General features: G+C 39.6%; 1 protein-coding gene and 1 non-coding gene across 2 annotated transcripts in view; one reads left to right on the top strand and one right to left on the bottom strand.

Annotated features, from left to right (window-relative positions):
* The window catches only part of NRXN3 (neurexin 3), a 1627094-nt gene that overhangs the window by 550806 nt on the left and 1056143 nt on the right, over positions 1-20145 (bottom strand). The gene's annotated exons all lie outside the window — the stretch shown is intronic.
* On the top strand, positions 19264-19336 carry TRNAS-AGA (transfer RNA serine (anticodon AGA)). The gene has a single exon. It is a non-coding gene; the product is annotated as a tRNA-Ser (tRNA).

The raw sequence follows: 20145 nt of genomic DNA, 5'->3' as shown, positions 1-20145 counted from the left end.
AATATTTACTAAACACAAAGGGAAATAGTTGGTCATGATGTTCAGAGAGAAGAATTTGATTCCACCTGCCAAAGAATTGCCAGAAGGAAGCAAACGGTAACTAAATGTGACACGTGTATCTATACTGTCTCAGCTGCATCATGCTTTGAGGACTATCCAAAAAGCAGTGCTTTCTAAGGAGACAGCTAGAAAGAAACTTGGATGCATGCCCTTCATTTCCTTCCCTGTGCATCAATCTCTCCGCCTGAGCTAGGAGAAGAAAACAGGAGAACATCATGAAGGATGCTTTTCTTCGGTATCTACCCAACAGCTGCTCGTTTTCACCGACGGCCACAGGAGGTAGCCCACAAGAAAAGCGCCTGCAGCTCTGTAATTGATGATGACTTGAAGTATGAAAATGAGCATATTCAGACATTTCTCTTCACAAGGAAAGAATAAACAGCCAATACTAAAACAGTCCATTTCTCTTATGCCAAGATTTTGTTGGTTTCTTTGGGTAGGCAAATGTTTCTTTTTATACTCAACTCTTAGCTGAATGCTACATATTGATAAAATATGGACACTTTCTGTTCATTCTTTTTCTAAATGAACCTTGGAGTTTCTTAAAAAATCCTTCACTTTCCTTGGTAGCTATTGCATATAAAGCATTTGCTGGAGGAGGAAAGTAGAAAGGGTAGGTGGGGCAGATATCGGTGAAAACAGAAAAAAAAAAAAAGCAAACAAATTCAGAAAGACTAGCTGGAGGTCCCATACCAGAGCAAGCAAAAGAAGGTTCACAATTATAAATGTAAATAACGTCATCACCTCTCATTTCCAGGCAGTATCAGTACCTGATGGGAGTTCCTTGTAATAGAAATCTCTCTTTTTTTCATGTGTGTCTTATAGTTTACTTATTAATGCTGCAGTATGCCCAGGAGTGGGAGTGAGCATGAGGCACATACAGTGGCATGCTGGAACGGGACTGCACTGGCTTCTAAGAGCCATTTAGCTGTACACATATTGCTTCCCAACTCTGTGTTCAGTGATGCCCTGACAGAAGCTTGAAAGCAGCTTTGGTGGAAAAAGTTCCACCACAGAAATCTGGGAAGGCCACAAACCACAGCCTTTTTTCCCCCTAGAAAGTCAATTATTAAATAAGCATCTACCAGACTCTGCCAGCCACACAAAGCCTTCTTGACATGTATCTGCAATCATAACTGAGCCTTAAGAAAAGGTAAAATATTTGTTGTCATTCCTGCTAGATTAAGGAGACTAACAGCTCAGAGATTAAGTAAATTGTCCAATACTGCAAAGCTTTAATTAAAGACACATTTTGAATCCAAAATCCACCTTAATATCCTATACAATGCTGTCTTCCAAGCTTAATGGATGATTAGATCCTGGAGAAAAATGCTATCCAAGGAAGCCTTGATACAAGCATGTCAGTCAATAACATTGTAACAAGGATGGAAAGATGCAGGCTGGTGTTTGAGAAGTCCTGGTGGAGTTTCCAGGGGCATGCCGCAGGGTGCTGTATGCTCTACTGCCCTAACCTGCGTATCTGAAGCTCAAAAGAAGATACAAAAGGCATGCTTATCAAGTCTACTGATGCCACAAAACCTGGAAGGATGTATTCTCTCACTTGTCTATTGTGTATATTTGTGTGAACCATCCAATATCCTTTCTGGAATAAGGCAAGTTTTGCAAAGCGGAATGGATAAAACAAATGTCATATGTAGCAGCTGAAGAAAAGAATGAAATGCATTCTAAAGAGGAAAAAAAAAAAACTGGAGGAGTTTGAAGGCTGACTTCAGCATCTGAGGAAGAAATTCTTCCATCTCTGTAGTAGAAGAGACCCTTCCATCTTTCTCCAGGGAATGAAGTTCAACCAACAGAGGAGAGGTATCGGAGGAAAGGTTCCATTCCAAAAGAGGGGGGATTTCCTAGTACAAACTAGCACACTTGTCCTCTCTCAATTTACTCAGGGACAACCCAGAAGTCACCTCTCCTGAAGTAAATGATTAAATATGCAGGATTTGCAGGCAAGTGACGCAGGTTCAAATCTGAGCTCTGTTGCTCACTGGTTATGACCTTAGGCAAGTCTCATCAGTTTTCCCATCTGCAAAATGAGGGTAACAGTACCTACTTCAGTGGGTCCTTGTAAGTATGAAAATAAACAATGTCAGTTATCATACAGAAAGCGTTAGAATAGTGCCCAGCACAAGGTCAGTCCTATGTAAACATTCACGCCTATTATGGCGTCAAGAGAACTCCACCTCTGAGATAAACCAGAAGATTTATCAGCTTTAGCAAGTCTGCAATCTTGCGTTTACTTAAGTCCCCCTGGAACACAGTGCCAAGCTCTTAGCTGGCCTATTGCAAATACTTGTTGACAAATTGAGACTCATAGTCCTTAATAATCTTTATTAAAACTAGCATGAAAAAGGATGGCGTAAATCCTAGGGAGGATGTGGAGGCAACATTCATTAGAAGGCCAACTCCTACTGCTCTCAGAGCTTTTAATGCCTCTGAGTGTTTCTGAATATATTAAGATATAAAATATCACATCCCTAAAAAACAGCCCAACAAATTAGCCTTGACTTTTAACAACCTTTTAAAAATCATATTCCTGATTTTATACCTTAGTATGTGTTTTTTTAACCCTTGCTTTCATTCAGACAGGAAGTGAGTTGATATATGGCTGTCACTGGGAAGAAGAGATGAAAGCTACAGTTCTTCCCCTTTGACCACACTTTTTTTTGTTTGTTTGTTTGTTTTTTGAAAGATATAATATGTACCTGTTAGTTTTGATAAGTGCTCAGGATACAAAAGACACACAGAGTTGTTCCCCAAAGGAGTCATCATTATTTCATTCTTGAATTACCACCAATAGGCAAACTTGACTCCACGGTGGCCCTCAGTCTGAGACACTGTCCCAGGAAGAAATACCCATAGAGAAAGGATAAACAACGCAGTATTATTTAGCCTGAAGAATAGAAGGCTAGAGAGAGAGAAAAAAAAAAATCTTGTGAAATACCTATTTCAAAACTATGAAGATTATTACTTGAGAGATAGTAACCATATGTTCTTCATGTCCCCTGAGGATAAACAAAAGAATGTCAGGAAAAAACACAGCTTAAATGAGAGCAATGGGGATTTTGGATAATGATTTTAAAAAGAACTCCTGGGTAACAAGTGCCATTGAGTATCAGAACAGGTTAGCAAGAGACAGTGTGAAATCTTTTTCTCTAGGAGTGTTAGCTGCATGTACATTGTTTTCCAATTTGTCTCACCACCTGTGTTTCTATTTGTATTAATGAAGAAGAACAAGGCAAAGGAAAGGAACCCATTCCTTCCCAGGGATGTTACTTACAGACAAACATACGATTGCTACAAAAGACCTTTAAGACGCCTACTGTCCTTCATTCCAGTTGATTCACTTTTTCCTCCCTCTCAGTCTCATGCTAACCCAGCTGTCCTTAGACTTCCAGACCCTCTGCAGTTCTGAAACACTCATCACTCTATCCACTGCCTGGGTTCTCCTGTCCTTCTAACGGCTCTTCCTTTCTTCAATGGTTTCTCATTCTCCTAATATCCATTCATCAGGGATATGCCAAACCTTCTGAACAGACTTCTTCTGTGGAAAATGTCATCCATTTTCATGGATTAAACCATCACCTTTAGGTGGCTAACTCACAAATCCACAGGTTAGCTTTATACTCTCTCCCAAACTCTGGTTCACGACTCTCTTACAGATTAGTGTGTAACTCTCACATGGTTATTTCATAGTTATCAAAATCTCAAAACCATCACCTTTACAAAGCCACTTCCTTTACTTGACTTCTAAAAAATATTTTTCACGGATGCCTTCATTCATTTTATGGACCAGCCTTCAAAATACATCCTTTTTTAACTTTACCTAATTTAGGTGTCTCCCACTCTTCTGTTCCCAATCAGTGACCTGGCTTCTCAATTCCTGTTCCATTATATTGCTCAAGCCCATAATAAGCTCTCTACCCTGGCATTCACAGCCTTTCCCAAGCTGATCTTAAACCACTTTCCACAGTTATCCACCATTTAAAATCCTTCTACATGAGCCAGACTTATCTAGAACTGTCTCTGACCTCTTGTTCACATTCATCTCCAGCCATGACTTTTGTCTGTTTGAATCCTATGCAGTGTTAATTCAAAACCCAGCTCAAAGCCCACTTTCCTTGGACCACCCCAGTGAAGAGTGCTTCCCTCCTCACCCATACTTCTATCTGTAACAGTTAATTTGCTTTTAGCACTTAATACCTTAAACTGTTAATTGTTTTTTCTCATATATGTTTTCAACACATAGCTTTTTCAACTTTCGATGGATTGTAAATAACTTGAAAGCGTGAACTCTTATACATCTTTCTATTTACTCACTTAAGAAATAATTGTTAATAAATATAGATTTCGTTGGTTTTGCTCACCTTTGATTTTGAGTGTTGCTTCTTTTTCTGTGTCATCAGAACAATCGTAAGCAAAGCCCAACACATGGGGATTTGCCCTTCTTATAAGACTAGTAGCTTTCAATCAATCATGTCACCTGTTTAATATCCCTCATATAAAAACTGGAAGGAGATGGAGGAAGAGAATAAGCTAACGTTAGAGAGAAAAGAAGGAAGAAGTAGGAAGTGAAAAAGGAAGATGAGGAAAGAGAAGAGAAACAGAAAGTCCTGTGGTTTTGCTCCCTCCAAGTGTGACAGCTCAGAAATTACTTGTGATCCTTCTCACAGTTCAATCTTCATTTTGGAGAATCAGTCAGGAAGATTATAGCTCACATCAGTTGTTCTCAGGAGATTATTCCTTAGTTTCAAGGTTTCTAAGTAGAACAGCTAACAGCTTCACTTCTTCCACCATGAAGCAAGTTCCCGGCCCATTCAATTGACCTATTTGAAAGGAATTACTGCTGGTCAACTTCTCAGTATCATAGTTGAATTCTCTTCTGTTAATTCTAGGAACACTGCTTCTTTGGCTACCTTAACCTTGTGTATCTTTACATTTTTTTTTTTTCCTTTAGCATTAAGTAAAGAGTAATGCACATCCTTTTTTTATGGCACTGTTGTTTAGTGAAGCAAATTATGTCATTCTCACTAAATCCATCAAATCCAAATGCTAAAAATGAATTCCTCCTGGTGGCATAAACAAACTGGTCTTTAATACGCAGAATATCATAACAGATTGTCCTTGGCTGTTCACTATACTGTATGTTCTGACACTTGTTGGGGTATTTACAGTGTTTCTGCTAAAAAAAGAACTGATCCAGGGAAAACAGCCAAGTTCAGAATGTTTTAAGTCTACATTACATACTGTCAAAATAACTTTTAAATATATGTGAAAGTGAGTATTTGCAATTCAAAATAAGAACACATAAGGGAAAAGCAGAAAATGCTTCCATTTCATATAAATCATATTAGAAAGAAGTTATGTGGATCATCCTTTTTCTACCAGACTCATGGAGAAATGGATGGCAGAGTGAGAGCACCCCCTCCCAGAAACTGCCCTTATAATGGAAAATTATAATCTCCAGAAAGAAAGAGGTAAAGACTAAGTACAAACAGTTGAACAAACAAGGAGATCATTTGGAGCATGATGACAGACGGCCTCCTGATAGCATAACCATCATTTTGATATACTAAGAACTCTGGAATCAGATAACGTGTTTATAAAGCTCCTACTATGCAACTGGCACTGGGACAGATTCTTGGGAAACACAAAAGAGGCATGAGGTTGGGTGCCTCTGCCCAAGGAGGACGTGATCTAGTGTGGGATATAAAAACAAAGCAAAGGAGGAATCGAGAGAAGAATACAAGGCAGTGTGGATCCAAGGCAAACTACTGGCACTGGCTATAAGAGAAATAACAGAAATTCAGAGAAGGAAGAGAGAACTGTTTAATGGAACAGTCTATGTGGTTTCATAAAGAAGTTAGGGAGAAAATGGGACTGAGATGGGGGCTTCAGGAGTTAGTATATCTTGATTCAGTGATCAGAAGAGGTGAGGGGACATTTTCAATAGGAATCTTCATGAAAAGGCATCGAGACAAGATTAATACATGAGGAGTAGTTGAGGGGGTCACCCCAACCGGGGAAGAGGCTGCATAATGTGCAGCAGAGAAAAAAAATCAGTGTTGATAAGCCAATTTTGGATGGTCTTGTAGAAAGAAACTTGAAAGACAGGACTGCATGTGGTTAAGGCCACCAACGCGATGCCTGGCTTGGATCTTTGACTGGAGCCAGCAATAACAAAAGCATGAATAATCAAGGTTTATTCAAGCATTCCCTGTGATTTCCAATAAATCATGGAACAAGGGAAAAACAGAAATCGCACATGTAGCAAGGAAATAGAAAAAGAGAAAGAAAAACTCTCAACAAACCATCCAAAGGTCTTCCCATCAAGAATCAGATTCCAATGATGAATTTACTATGATTTTTGTTCCCTGTAGGCAACAATTGAAAACAATTTCCTCTTGATCCCTACTCACAGCAAAAATTAAAGAATTAAAGCACTCTATGTCATTAATGGGGCATTATTTTTGTCTTTTGCCCATTCTTTTATTTTCCAGATGGTTCCAGCAAGCCGAGGCAGTCACCTTGCCTAACATAACCACACCTCCTGACTAGGAAGTTCCTTACTCAGGGATTTAGACTGGGACTTGAGCATGTCAATTTGGCTGTTCTCTTAATGGGAGTGAGGCACACCTGCGAATAATTGCCAGAGAGCCATTTGGCCCAGGAAGCAGCAAAAGCTCATCTGCAAAAACAAAGAATATGCCCTGGTGGGTGGACTCAGGAAGAGGATGAGAGATGCATAGTTAAAGCTGACCTACCCGAGCGGAGCAAAACCCACAGCCCCAAACCCCACCTGACTCCCACGCCCATGGTAAAGCCCAGCTGAGATTAACAGAAACACTCAGTCAACCTCAGGCTTCAGAAGCTGACCCTCTACCAGCCCACAGCTCCACGACAAATAAATGTTTACTGTCCTGCGCTGCTGAGATCTTGTGGTTGTTATGTGGCAGATTGTGTAAACGGCTAATTGAACTGAATTAGTAACATTCCCGACCTAATTTGAGTTTCGTGATATACCTCTGCATCCTTACAATGTATTTCCTTTTTTGTATAAATCAGTTCAAGCAAGCAAGCAGGATCTAATACACAAAAATGTGCTGGGGCGGGGGAGGCAAATGCCATAACATATTAAGGCCAACATTCTATTTGCCTATAATGTGGGAGCTCCTGTGCAAAACATAGAGAGATATGATCCAGGCCACCAAGTCACTCGTTTCATTCAATCTGCCTAAATCTGCCAACATTCGCTTCACTTCTTCATCGTCCCTCAATCCTTCTATCCCTCCCCGACTCCCAAGCTGCGCGGTATTCCTTTCTCAGAACTTATTTTCTCCTCTGACCCATCTTAACTTCTCCAGGCTACTTCCCATGCTTTCAGGGCTATTGTTGTCAACTCATGATCTCCAGAGTATATGGACCTGCTAACAGAATTTGTAAGAGGGTATGGCTGATTAGGTCATACTGAATCATCTTTTCCACTTAGAATGGCTTCTATTTCATGGGACCTCATGGAGATGCAACATCTTAATCCAAAGGCATGAATCTCTGAAAGCAGAATTTCCAGCCCTGTGATGGGTCATTGGGGGGAAGTTTCCTCCCCAATCTCCTCAATTAAATAAGAGTACAGACTGGGTCCTATGGTGTCCAGAGACATAAACTAATCATACAACAAGTGGGAAATTTGTCAATTTTTTACAGAGCACATTTGCTTTTGTTTCCTGCAGACATGTGGGAAAAACAAAATTGGAGAAATAGTCGAAGCATAAGTATTCCTGCAGGTGTGCTTGTGGATTGCTGGGTGAAAGGGTGGGTATCAAAACCTTGGGAGAGCCTCACGACACATCACCTTCTAGCACTATTGCAAAGCCATCCCCTGGGGTTCTCACGGTACTAAAACTTAGGGCACTGGAAGAAATGCCATGCAGGGATGAGAATTTTTTCTTTCTTCTTTGTTTTTGCTTTTCCCAAAGGCCTGCTGACAAGGAGAGATAGATGATGGCCAGTGACCAGGATCAGGAAGCCCACCCTTCATGCCTGGGCTCTAGGAGTCACATTTGTCATCCCCAGTGCTTTCCCTCAGTGGGGACTTGTTGTCATGGGGCCTGGCTTCAGTGCTCCGAGGACAGGGAACCAGGGGTGCAGCAGAAGAGCCATCATTCTTCATCACTCAGGCAGGAAAGGGAAGGATAAGAAGAGGTGGGAAAAGAAGCCATCCATGACTGAGTCCTCATTAATTACCAGTCTTGACAGTGACAGGAATGTGAAAAACAGAGCAGAAAGGTAGAAAGAAAGGTAGAAAGGTAGAAAAAGAAGGAAGGAAGGAAGGAAGGAAGGAAGGAAGGAAGGAAGGAAGGAAGGAAAGAAAGAAAGAAAGAAAGAAAGAAAGAAAGAAAGAAAGAAAGAAAGAAAGAAAGAAAGAAAGAAAGGCAACTTTATAGCCTCCTACACAGAAAATAACTGTATCCTAAATTAGAAAAATCAGTTAATCATGTCAGATGTCTTATAGGCAGAATCTGAGAATCTGGAAACTATAAATAAACAGAGCTCAAGGCTTGTATTTTCTGGGAGGGCCAGTACATCTAGGAGACCTGAAGGTTTAGGAAAATTATCTCTGAAAACCAGCTCCCATGGCCTGTAGCCCATAGACAGAGACACTGAGGACTCACAGGTCTCACTGCCTAAACCCTCTGGGAAGGGAGCCTCCATGGCCTCTGGTTTCTTTTGTGGGAGGCCTCCAAAGGATATTTGTCCCTTACTTTCTTCCATAGCATTGGCTGGCCTCCAAACTCCCCGGGGGTGGGGGGGGGATGCCCTCCATCTACCCTCTGATGTGCTCGAAATTCCCAGAAGTAGGATCCTTCCTTTAGGTTAGAGAACCTCCTTCCTGGGAGGCTTTGGTGAAATGCCAAATACGTTCACTTGGAAGCTCCCCAGACAAACTGTCAGCTTCACAATTTAGCCCAAGGCTAGGAAGTTCCTAGTTCTTTCTGGAACAGAGGGAAGGAAAAGATGGTTCCTGTTTTTTGTTTGGTGTTGCATGTCACAGGAAGTAAACGTATGACATCGGTTGAAATAACCTGAGCAATTATCAGAAACGGGACAAGGTGAAGGTTAGGGGAATTCTGGGAAAATGCAGTATCAGGGTCTGAGTCAAACGGAACTTTTGGTTATCCAAGGATCCTAGAAACCTCTCCTGAAAAGCTCCTGTTTCTCCGATGGAAACACTGTTGAAATAAACGCATCTTCTTAAAACGGTGCTAATCACTTTAGACAATAAATTGTGTCATTGTCTAAGTGTTTGAAGAAATTTAAAACACTTCTAATTTAAAATTTTTATGTGGTTATTCCTGATCATACATTACGGGGTTGTCTTGTTAAACTAACATCTGCATTCTGAAAAATCCTGACCTAGAACTAAATGACATCATCACATAATGTTCTATGCAGCAGTGTTACTCAGAGGTAAACAGTACGCTCCTTTTTTTGGTAGGAATTCTAAGATACTCTCATCCAAGAAAAACACATTAGAAAACTTTTTTCTCCATTCAGGATTCTCCTCCCGTGTATCTTCCCCATTCATCTTATTTGTATTTTTTTTTTCTTTTCTATACTCATCTCTTCAAGATGTTTCTACATAACTGTGATTGAACCAAGTGTTTAAACAGATTTTTTTCCCCCACCTACTAGTTACCTTGGCCACTTGGAGCCTAGATTTCATTTGAGAAGAACCATCTCAATGATTAAAAAAAAAATGTTCAGAGCTTATAGCGGTTAATAAACATTGTAAGAAATTTTCAAAATTAAACAGAGTACCATTTAAGCTTAACGTACTTAGAACCATGATTTATACAAAGATTAATGTGATAGAAAAATAATCTAAACGTAAATAAATTAAATTCCAAGACACTGTCATGCTTGTTTCTATTTCTTCCCCTCTCTCTTTTAATCATACCCTTTGTTCTCTGATACTGCTAATACACTACTAAAGGTTGAAATAAATCTCTTTAACCAATCTCTCACCTATGCAATTTAAAACCAGAGTCAGATCCAGAGGGGGAAATCCATCTCTTGTTTCCCTTTAGTGGTCTCTTTAATTTATGTTCTTTTAAACATCACTATTCTTGTTTAGAGGCTACAACATATTTATATTATCACCAACCTCCTCAGAAGTTCAACTCTGTTCACATATATAGTTTTATTCCCTTCAAAACCCTTCTATGACAAAGAGTAGGCTTCTCATTTGACTAATTCTATAGTATAATGATAGGTCTTTTTACATACTGCTTCTCTATGTGTATCAACCCCATTCTTCCCAGAGACAAACTCTGCACACAGTCAGTGCTGAACAATGTTAAACCCTCAGAGCCGGAAGGGATCTTTGGGAACATCTAAGTAGTGACTCTGAGAACTAAGGAGGTGAAGTCACTTGTCTGTCTTTCAGTGTTCTCTCACTGCACTGGATCAGATGTTGAATAGCACTGGTTTGGTAAATATTGTATATGTGCACCAGGAAAGATGTCTAAACCATCTCTGAATACTTCCTGCTGGCTCCATTTTACATCAAGTGTTCTGCTTTAAAACGACATATGACCAACACCTGCTTGATTCTTTGATGGACAATAATGACAAAGAGGACGATGACCATGCACTAATGTTCCCACGCGTCCCACTCTGCGCCGAGGGCTTTAATCTAAAATCGGCACTATTATTATCCTCAGACTACCCCATTTTACAGAGTAAGAATCACAGACCTAGAGAGGCTCAGTAATGTGGCCAAATGGCACAGCCAGCGAGTGGAGGAACCAAGATCCCAGTCCCCAGTTCTGTCTGACTCTAGCCCCCAAGTTCCCATGTACTGCGTCTGCAAGGCAGAAAGGCACCAGGATCCAGTGAGCACTGCCCTAGTTGGGGTGCCCTTTGGTTCTATAGCTGCCTGAGCACTCCTATTTGAGATTCTTCTGAGAATCAACTTTTCTCTGAAATGGTATGACAGGCTTACATACCTCAATTGGAATATTTATATGTAGCATCTAACAGTGGAAAGTTCAGAACCTTAAATTGGGACAAATCAGCAGGAAAATCCATATTCTGCTAATTGCCTGCTGTGTAATTTCAGGCAAACTTGACTTCCTTGAGTCTCAGTAGGTTGTTCCAAGAGTAGGTTGCTCCAAGTCTTAAAAAATCTTGGGTCAAATGCCTGGCAAAGAGGATGCTGTCAATAAAAAGTATCTATGCTTATTGTTGCTAAATGGAAAGTTCTCATATTTGCCCATCTCTCCCATGATGTTGCAAAATTTAGGCACTTTTTATTTTCTTTCTGTCAGTGGACAAATTATGCCAAGATTTGTAAGTGGCTACACGGTGATTCAGAAAGTCAGAACCTGGATAGATCTCTGGACATACTGGTTTATGGCTCCTTTGTGAACAGGCAGAGGCTCTCAGCTCACTTTGATCCACCACCATCAAAAGGTTGTTTCCCTGCAGAGTAGTTATCAGACCAATTGCTTACACTAGTTATCTTAACCTCTGTCATTAATCTCTGATCTGCCCCAATCTGGCTATTGGCTATACCTTTGTATTTCAGCTTGCTCTCCCTTACTCCCACAATTTATTAGATTCGGTGTCTGGCTTGTGTTCCAATGTCAGTTTCCCTTCTAATATACTGGAGTGATGACTTCTCCACAGTCCATACGTCTTTTGTGATGCGCACAGCAGTGTCCTTGGCACTCCTTTCTGGCTGACACTGACACTCAGGCGTTCACTCAAAGGCCACAGGGGAGTATTTCCTTCTGGGGAGCTCTGTGTTGGCCTCTGTTGGTTTCCAGCTGCCATACCCAGGGCACAAAGTGACCCTGACTCACTGGAGATGGGAAGCTCTCTGGGGTAGTAATGTATGTATAAATTTGGTCCCTGCTGAGTCTTTGTTATTATCATGTGTTAGATTATGTGCAGTTTTTGTAAAGGCAAACCCTGAAGACCTTGAAGTCTCCTGCTAGGGCATAAATCCTTCATAATGTCTCACTCTCAACAGTTTCTAAGTGACTGAGTAGGCTAAGATGAGAAGGAAGAGGCTTTGAGTAAACCGGATCAAGTTTCCCTTTCTTCTTCCATGTATCTCTAAGATATTCAGAATTCTAGAGGACCTATAGAGTAACTTCCTTTTTCAGGGATTCTCTGGATTAGACCTGGAATGGCTGCGACCTCTTTGGATTCATAACCTTGGAGCACTGAGAGAAATCAAATAGTGTTGGAGTTCAGACACTCACCTTCACAGTACATCAAGACCAGGAAGATACCTAAATGCCAGGATGACACTTATAAATCCTGAATTCCAGAAAATAACAACAGTGGTTAATACTGAATTTTAAAAAAGCTTATGCTTTCAAAATACTCTTTTTTTTTTAACAAGTATATATAAATTAGACTTGAATTTAATTCATTTTTTTCAGTAACAGTTATTGAATATTTACCATGCATCCTGAGTGCTGGGGAGATAATGAATATAAGAAGGGAGAGAAAGAAAAAGAAGAGAGGAAATACGTCACTTCAATGGGATAAAGACGAATTTCATCGACTGTCAAAAATAGCATGACGACAATAAAGACTTTTTTCAGTAAGGATTACAGAACTGTTCCACTCAATCTGAAAACGTCTCCACGACAAGACTGCAGGCGGACCTCGTTTTACTGTGCTTTACTTTATCCTACTTCTCAGATATTGCGTTTTTTACAAATTGAAGGTTTGTGGCAACCCTGTGCTGAGCACGTTTATCGGCACCATTTTTCAAACAGCACTTGCTCACTTCATGCCTCTGTTGTCACCTTTTGGTAATTCTCACAATATTTCAAGTTTTTCCATTACTTTTGTATTTGTGATGGGGATCTGTGATCAGTGATCTCTGATGATACTCCTGTACCTGTTTTGGAGTGCCCATATAAGACGGCAAATTTAATCAGTAAATGTACGTGTTCTGACTGCTCCACCAAATGGCTGTTCCCCCACATCTCTCCCTTTTCTCCATCCTCCCTCTCCCCTGTGACACAGCAATACTGAAGTCAGGCCAATGAATAGCCCTAAATCAAGTGTTCAAGTGAAAGGAAGAGTCACACGTCTCTCGCTTTAAATCAAAAGCTAGAAATTATCAAGCCAAGTGAGGAAGGCGTGTTGAAAGCCAGGCCTTTGCACTAAACAGTTAGCCACGTTGTGAGTGTAGAGGAAAAGTTCTTGAAGGAAATTAAAACGTGCTACTCCTGGGGACACAGGAATGATAAGGAAACTAAACAGCCTTACTGCTGATACGGGGAACGTTTGAGTGGCTTGGATAGAAGATCAAACCAGCCACAACATTGCCTTCAGACACCAAAACCTGATCCAGAGCAAGGCCCTAACTCTCTACAATTCTATGAAGCCAGCAGAGATTGGTTCATGAGGTTTAAGGGAAGAAGCCGTCTCCATCACATAAACGTGCAAGGTGAAGGAGCAAGTGCTGATGTAGAAACTGCATCCAGACCTCACTAAGATAATGAACGAAGGAGGCTACACTAAACAACAGATTTTCGATATAGATGAAACAGCCTCATATGGGAAAGATATGCCATCTAGGGCTTTCATAGCTAGAGAGGAGAAGTCAACGCCCAGCTTCAAAGCTTCAAAGGACAGGATGACTCTCTTGTTAAGAGCTAATGCAGCTGGTAACTTTAAGTTGAAGCCAATACTCATTTACCATCCTGAAAATCCTAGGGCTCTTAAAAAATTACGCTAAATCTACTCTGCCTGTTCTGTATAAATGAAAAAGCAAAGCCTGGATGACAGCACATTTATTTACAACATGGTTTACAGAATATTTTAAGTGCACTGTTGAGACCTATTGCTCAGCTGCTCATTGACAATGCACTTGCTCACCCAAGGGCTCCGATGAAGGTGTTTTCCATGAGATTAATGTTGTTTTCATGCCTGCTAACACAACATCCATTCTGCAGTCCATGGATCAAGGATTAATTTTGACTTTCAAGTTTTATTATTTAAGAAATACATTTCATAAGGCTATGGCTGCCATAGATAGTGACTCCTCTGATGAATCTGGGCAAAGTAAATTGGAAACCCTCTAGAAAGGACTCATCATCCTAGATGTCATCCATTAAGAACATCTGTGACTCATGGGAAGAGGTTAAAATACCAACAATAACAGGAGTTTGGAAGAAGTTGACTCCAGCCCTCATGGGGGACTTTGAAGGGTTCAAGACTTGAGTGTGGTGAAAATGGCAAAAGAACCAGAATTAGAAGCGGAGACTGAATTGTTGTGGTCTCATGATAAAACTTTAATGGAAGAGGAGCTGCTTTTAGTGGATGAGCAAAGAAAATGGTTTCTTGAGATGGAATCTACTCCTGGTGAAGATGCTGTGAAGACAGTAGAAATGACAACAAAGGATTTGGAATATGACACAGACTTAGCTGATAAAGCAGTGGCAGGATTTGAGAGCACTGACTCCAATTTTGAAAGTTCTGTGGGGAAAAAGCTATCAAACAGCATTGCATGCTATAGAGAAATCATTTATGAAAGAAAGATTCAATCAATACAGCAAACTTCATTGTTGTCTTATCTTAAGAAATGCCCAGAGCCATCCCAACCTTCAGTAACCACCACCCTGATCAGTCAGCCATAACAATGAGGCAAGATTCTCCACAAGCAACAATATTATAACTCACATGAAGGCTCAGATGACAGTTAGCATATTTTAGCAAAAATTATTTTTTAAATTAAGGTATATACATTGTTTTTTAAAGACATAACACTATTGTACACTTAATAGACTACTACTTAACAGACTATATGTACACATAATTTTATATGCACTGGGAAACCAAAAAAATTTGTGTGACTTATTTTATTGCAATATTCGCTTTATTGCAGTAGTCTGAAACTGAATCTGCAATGGTCTCTGAGGTATGCCTGTGTTCCCCTCTCCCATTTGGCGCCGTGTCTGATCCTGAGGACTGCTAGCAATAGCCATCACTGAAAATTATGGGGAAATCTGAGCAAATGAGTAGATGAAACATTATTTCCCTTTAGTGGATTTTTCAAGGAATGTACAATATAGCCCAACTCCAAAATGCAATGTGCTTCCTAGTCAGAACATATATCTGAGCATAATGTAAATTCCTGCCCCTGCTGTAAATATTGTCTTCAGGGAAATCTTTCTCAAGGAAGAGAAAAATCACAGCATAATACATTTGGATAGACACAACAAACCTGTCACCCTTTTGATGAATCGATAAATATGTTTTTATTGTTACTGTGAAATAGGTTATATATGTACATAATTGTACGACTCTTTTTTTTTTTTAATGCATGAGATAATGTGGGATTGCACTCACAATGGACTGACTTACAGTTTTCACTGTTCTGTGTCACTGTCAAAAGTTACATTCACAGGTCTACATTGCATGTATCTTTCTAGGAAGGAACCCGGTGAGGAGTGTGTGTGTTGGGGGGGGGGGGGTAGTCTTTGCAACAAAAGCAAAAGCCATACTCCTCCCTAGATGACTTGAACTTTGCTTTGGGAATTCTCTATCTTTCAGGTTCCTGGGACTGTTGCTTAGTCCTTTCTTCTTGATCTTTTCCTTTCTCTCCTTCCCCTCCCTCTTTTCTCTGTGCAGCCCTCGAAAATCACATGACCGTTCAACAAGGACCAAAGGAAAAAAGCCTGAATACTTATCAAAGCCAGCTGAAACACAAAGAGCTACGAGCCACTCAAAGGTGTGTTGGAGTTAAGGGTGGCTGATGCCCCCCTGGGGAGTTTGAAGTCATTTGACTCTGTTGCCTTGACGGGTTTGTTTTGGAGAAGAAATCGCTTTCTAATAGTGATTCATTAACTATGTATGCATGGACATCCAGTGAAAGGGGAACCTTCCTATGAAGGCCATTCTTCCAAAAGACATCTATTCTAGAGAGTTCATCTTTGTACAGTCTAAGGAGAAGAATCATGCGTTGTGCATACTAAATGGCTAGCAGTAATAGATAACATGCTTCTAAGAACCCTATTTTCTTTCATTTTTCTCTAATTTAGATATTTAAATAATGTTGGAGTATCTGAAATAGGAGACTTGGAAATACTTCATGCTTGGCAATGATGTTTGGAAATAGGCTCACCGCCGTAACCACCATCCACCACCAATTTTACAATAAAGATTCACTTTGAATTCATCACCAAAAGTACTGGAGTTAATAAATTCATGCTACTTTTTAATTTAATTCAACGCCTCACTATTAAGTGAGTCATAGCATGTTACAGGTATTTTCTTTTTTTTGCAACGTTGAATGAAGGAGCAATGGAAACGTGTACAATCAGTTCTGTGTAACAGGACAGAAACTCGAGCTGACCTCTTATAGTTAAAAGTCTTGTGCCCACCAAAGGCAAACAAAACCTACCAAGACACAGCTTGCTGGATTATAGAATTAGGTATTCATCCATATGCTCAACAAACACTTCCTGAGTTCTTGCCTTATGCAAAGCACCATACTAAGAGATTATGGGAGTGGCGTACACACAGGGCCTGGCCCATGCCCTCAAAAAGCAAACACATTAGTAATACCAGCTGGGATGATTCTCAGTCTCACCGAGGAAGGGTTCATTGTTGAAAATGTCAGGATGATCTTGTAATAACATATCACCTATAAAAACCTACTATGATCCTGGAGAACAACATATACTATTTTTCCTCATGCCTACACACACTCTTCAGCATAATTAATACCTGAAAACTGCATTATCTGTTAATAGGGTAAATGTTTACAGTGAACATCAAATTATTCTAGGGGGCAATATGATGTTTACTCAAATCCCAAGGGGAAGGGTCATTTAATCTGGTTTAGCACCAGATGCCACTTCTGTAAACTGGATATAGTAATACTTTCTACTTCATAGGTATATTGTAAGGATTAAGTGAGATAATGGATTTGAATCATTTAGCCCAATTCCTGAAAAATAAATTTTAGCTCTTAACAATAATAAAATAATAATATAGTGTCCTGCCCCCTGTGAAAATTGCTAAGTGATTCTGAAAATTTACCTACCTGCTTTAAAGACATGTTCCAAATCTACTTATGGTACACGGGTTTGGAATTGTTCAAAAAATTATTTACGTGCTTGAAAACTGCAAGCACCACATTTTGGTGCTCTGGCCAGCATCCTCAATTTTAGGATGTTTCCAGGTGAATGAAGCTCATAGCCTTAGTCCACTACCAAGGCAGAAAAATGGTGAGAAGGAAACTCAATAGGAAGAAATCTATCCAGATGTTTATTTCCCTTCATTTAGGTCCGTAAAACATATAGATCAAACGCTCAAAGCTATTAGGAGCTGAGAAAAATGCCAGAATCAATGCTGCAATGCATTTCGTGCTTACCCTGAATGAATGCTTCTATATCTGTGTTGTTCTTGATTTAACTTCTTGTTAATGGCCTTAAGCGTTTGATCTATATCTTTTGCCAGCTCAAATACAGAAAAATCCACATCATGGATTCCCTATAGAGTCACGAGGAAAAGGGATCTGCAGCACCGACAGAGATGGCTAGGAACCATATCAGGTCTGAGTGACACTTCCTTTCTTGGGAAGTAATCATTATAGAGAAATATGACGCCCTTCCATCACAAATCTAACTACTGTCAAAGTGAAAGCTTTCACCGTTCACCAATAATTAAAATGGAAGTTCTTTTTAAAGAGTAGGGATGTTTCAGAGAGTTGATTCCCTTTCCTGCTCTCTGCCTTTAGGACAACTGCAATAAATAATTGTTGAAACCATGAAAATATCTAGCAATAACTTTGGGGTCTTCAGAAATATGTCTTGTTATGACTGGGCCACTGCTTTCCAAACTGAATTCATTGGAGATGTTAGTACGTGGTGCATGAAAAAGAAAGCTGCTCTGATAAAATAATATGAAGAAACATATCCATTAGCTATAATGGATATGCACAATTCATATTTATATACTGAATGTCTGGGAAGTCCCACAGTAAGGCAAAATTTTGAAATGTATATATCACCCTATGTTTACCAAATGTTTTTAAGTAAGAAGCTTTCTTTGTTGTTGTTCAGGTAACACCTATGGCAACCTGGTAGAATTATTTACTGGCAGGTTTACTGATTTCACATTAAACTACAGAAATGGAATGGAGTAAAACAGAATAGCTAACATCTACTGGATGCTTAATACATGCCAGCCAGATATTATTCTAAATACTTCACATGTATTATATTAGCACATTTTATTCTCCCAGAAACTCCATGAGGTATGTACTATTATTAACCCACTCTACACAGGAACCAAGAGGTTAAATAACTTCTCAAGATCAGACAGACATTAAACTGTAGGATTAGGCTTCAACTCAGGCAGTGTGGCTCCAGATCATCTCAAAGCAGTATGCAGGGAGAAAGTTTAAGGTGATTTTAGAGAAGTGTCAGAAAATAAAAATGAAAGTGCTTTTTTGCATCTAGAAAAAACAGAATGCTAAAAAGAAGAAATAAGATTCTCATATATAAAATAGGATCAAATAAAAAATTAAACTAATTATAGGAGAAATCCCCAAGAATAAAATTGTTGAGATAATAAAGTAGCGGTTTCTGAAGTATTCTCTCCCCAAATCTTTTAAAATAAGACTGTTTCACCACATATACCTCTTAGGACAGTCTTTATTAAAAGCAATTGGATTAATAACCCCTAAACTCTCATGAACCTGCAAGAATCCAGGATTACACATGAAGAAGCTGGTAGAAGACACCCAGTGAGTGAGTGAGTGTCTCGTCATGAGACAGTCGCAGCAAATTTCCTCAGTATCAATATTTCCACCTGAGAAATGAGCCTTTTAGAACTATGATGAAAATGATACTTAAGAGACACTAATAATAATAATGTAATCACCTCTTAAGATGATGAAATCCTTTATAAACAAGTTGACGGTGTGAGCTTTACCTCTGTAAAATATCCTGAGATGACAAAATTGTCAACAACAATACAGTACCACTATATCGACACAAATATTACAAAAACTTGAGAGTATATAGAAATAAGCCAAAATATTTGTTCAGCTCCCTTAACTACCCATATCATCTTTCCATACACAATAAAAGTAAAAAGACTAGGGGAATCTGGGGAGCAGTATCCATTAAGAATTGTCAGTGATGACAGGGAGGGTATAGCTCAATGGTTGAGCACATGCTTAGAATGCACGAGGTCCTGGGTTCAATCCCCAGTACTTCCTTTAAAAACAAACAAGCAAACAAATAAATAAATAACCTCCCCCCATGAATTGTCAATGAAGAACTATTCTTAATAGGAAAATAAATGTTACAGCATTAACAGTGAAGTCGTAAGGATGACATTTTTCTTTGATAGTTACCATCAGCCATTCATTACTATACCCTTTCCTTTGGGCTCTAGCCATTAGTAAGACTTAGGTCCCATATTATTCCAATTTTCTCTTCTATTGTCCTCCAGAAAACTCAGGTCAGCATGTGTAGGAAAATGGTCCTTAAATGAATGTCTATGATGAAACAGGAACACATGAATACATTGGATTGAGGAATGCCTCTGCTTCCAACAGAGACAGTATTGGTAGAGTGCCAGATTTCATAAAGGTAGAGATAACACAGGCATCCTAAATGATATTCTCTGAGAAGGATAACAGAAAACCTAAAGCTATGATCCATATCTGGCAAATGTTATCTTGGAAACTTTTTCCTCCATGTTGTCATAGACAAGCATAAATCATCTTCTCTTGCTGTTTCCTTTCCTTCTTTGTCTCTTTTTTTATTACAAAATTAAAAATTACTGGACTACAGCCCCAAACGCTACAGATTTCATATCTTGTTTGGGCTAATTATATCATCCAGACTGCCAAAACAGTTTCATCAATGAGCTTGTATTGCAGAAGCTCTCCTAATCAATTCTTTGACACTTCATTAAAGACTGTCTGTCTTCGAGGATTTGGAGCCTGAAACAGAGAGGCGCTTCTGTGTGGAAGGCAGGTTGGCAGGGTTCCTGGCAAAGAGAAGCCCACATCTCTCACCA

The sequence above is a fragment of the Camelus dromedarius genome, chromosome 5, assembly GCF_036321535.1.
Source record: "Camelus dromedarius isolate mCamDro1 chromosome 5, mCamDro1.pat, whole genome shotgun sequence".
NCBI classification, from domain to species: domain Eukaryota; kingdom Metazoa; phylum Chordata; class Mammalia; order Artiodactyla; family Camelidae; genus Camelus; species Camelus dromedarius.
This window is presented reverse-complemented; position numbering and strand designations above follow the sequence as displayed.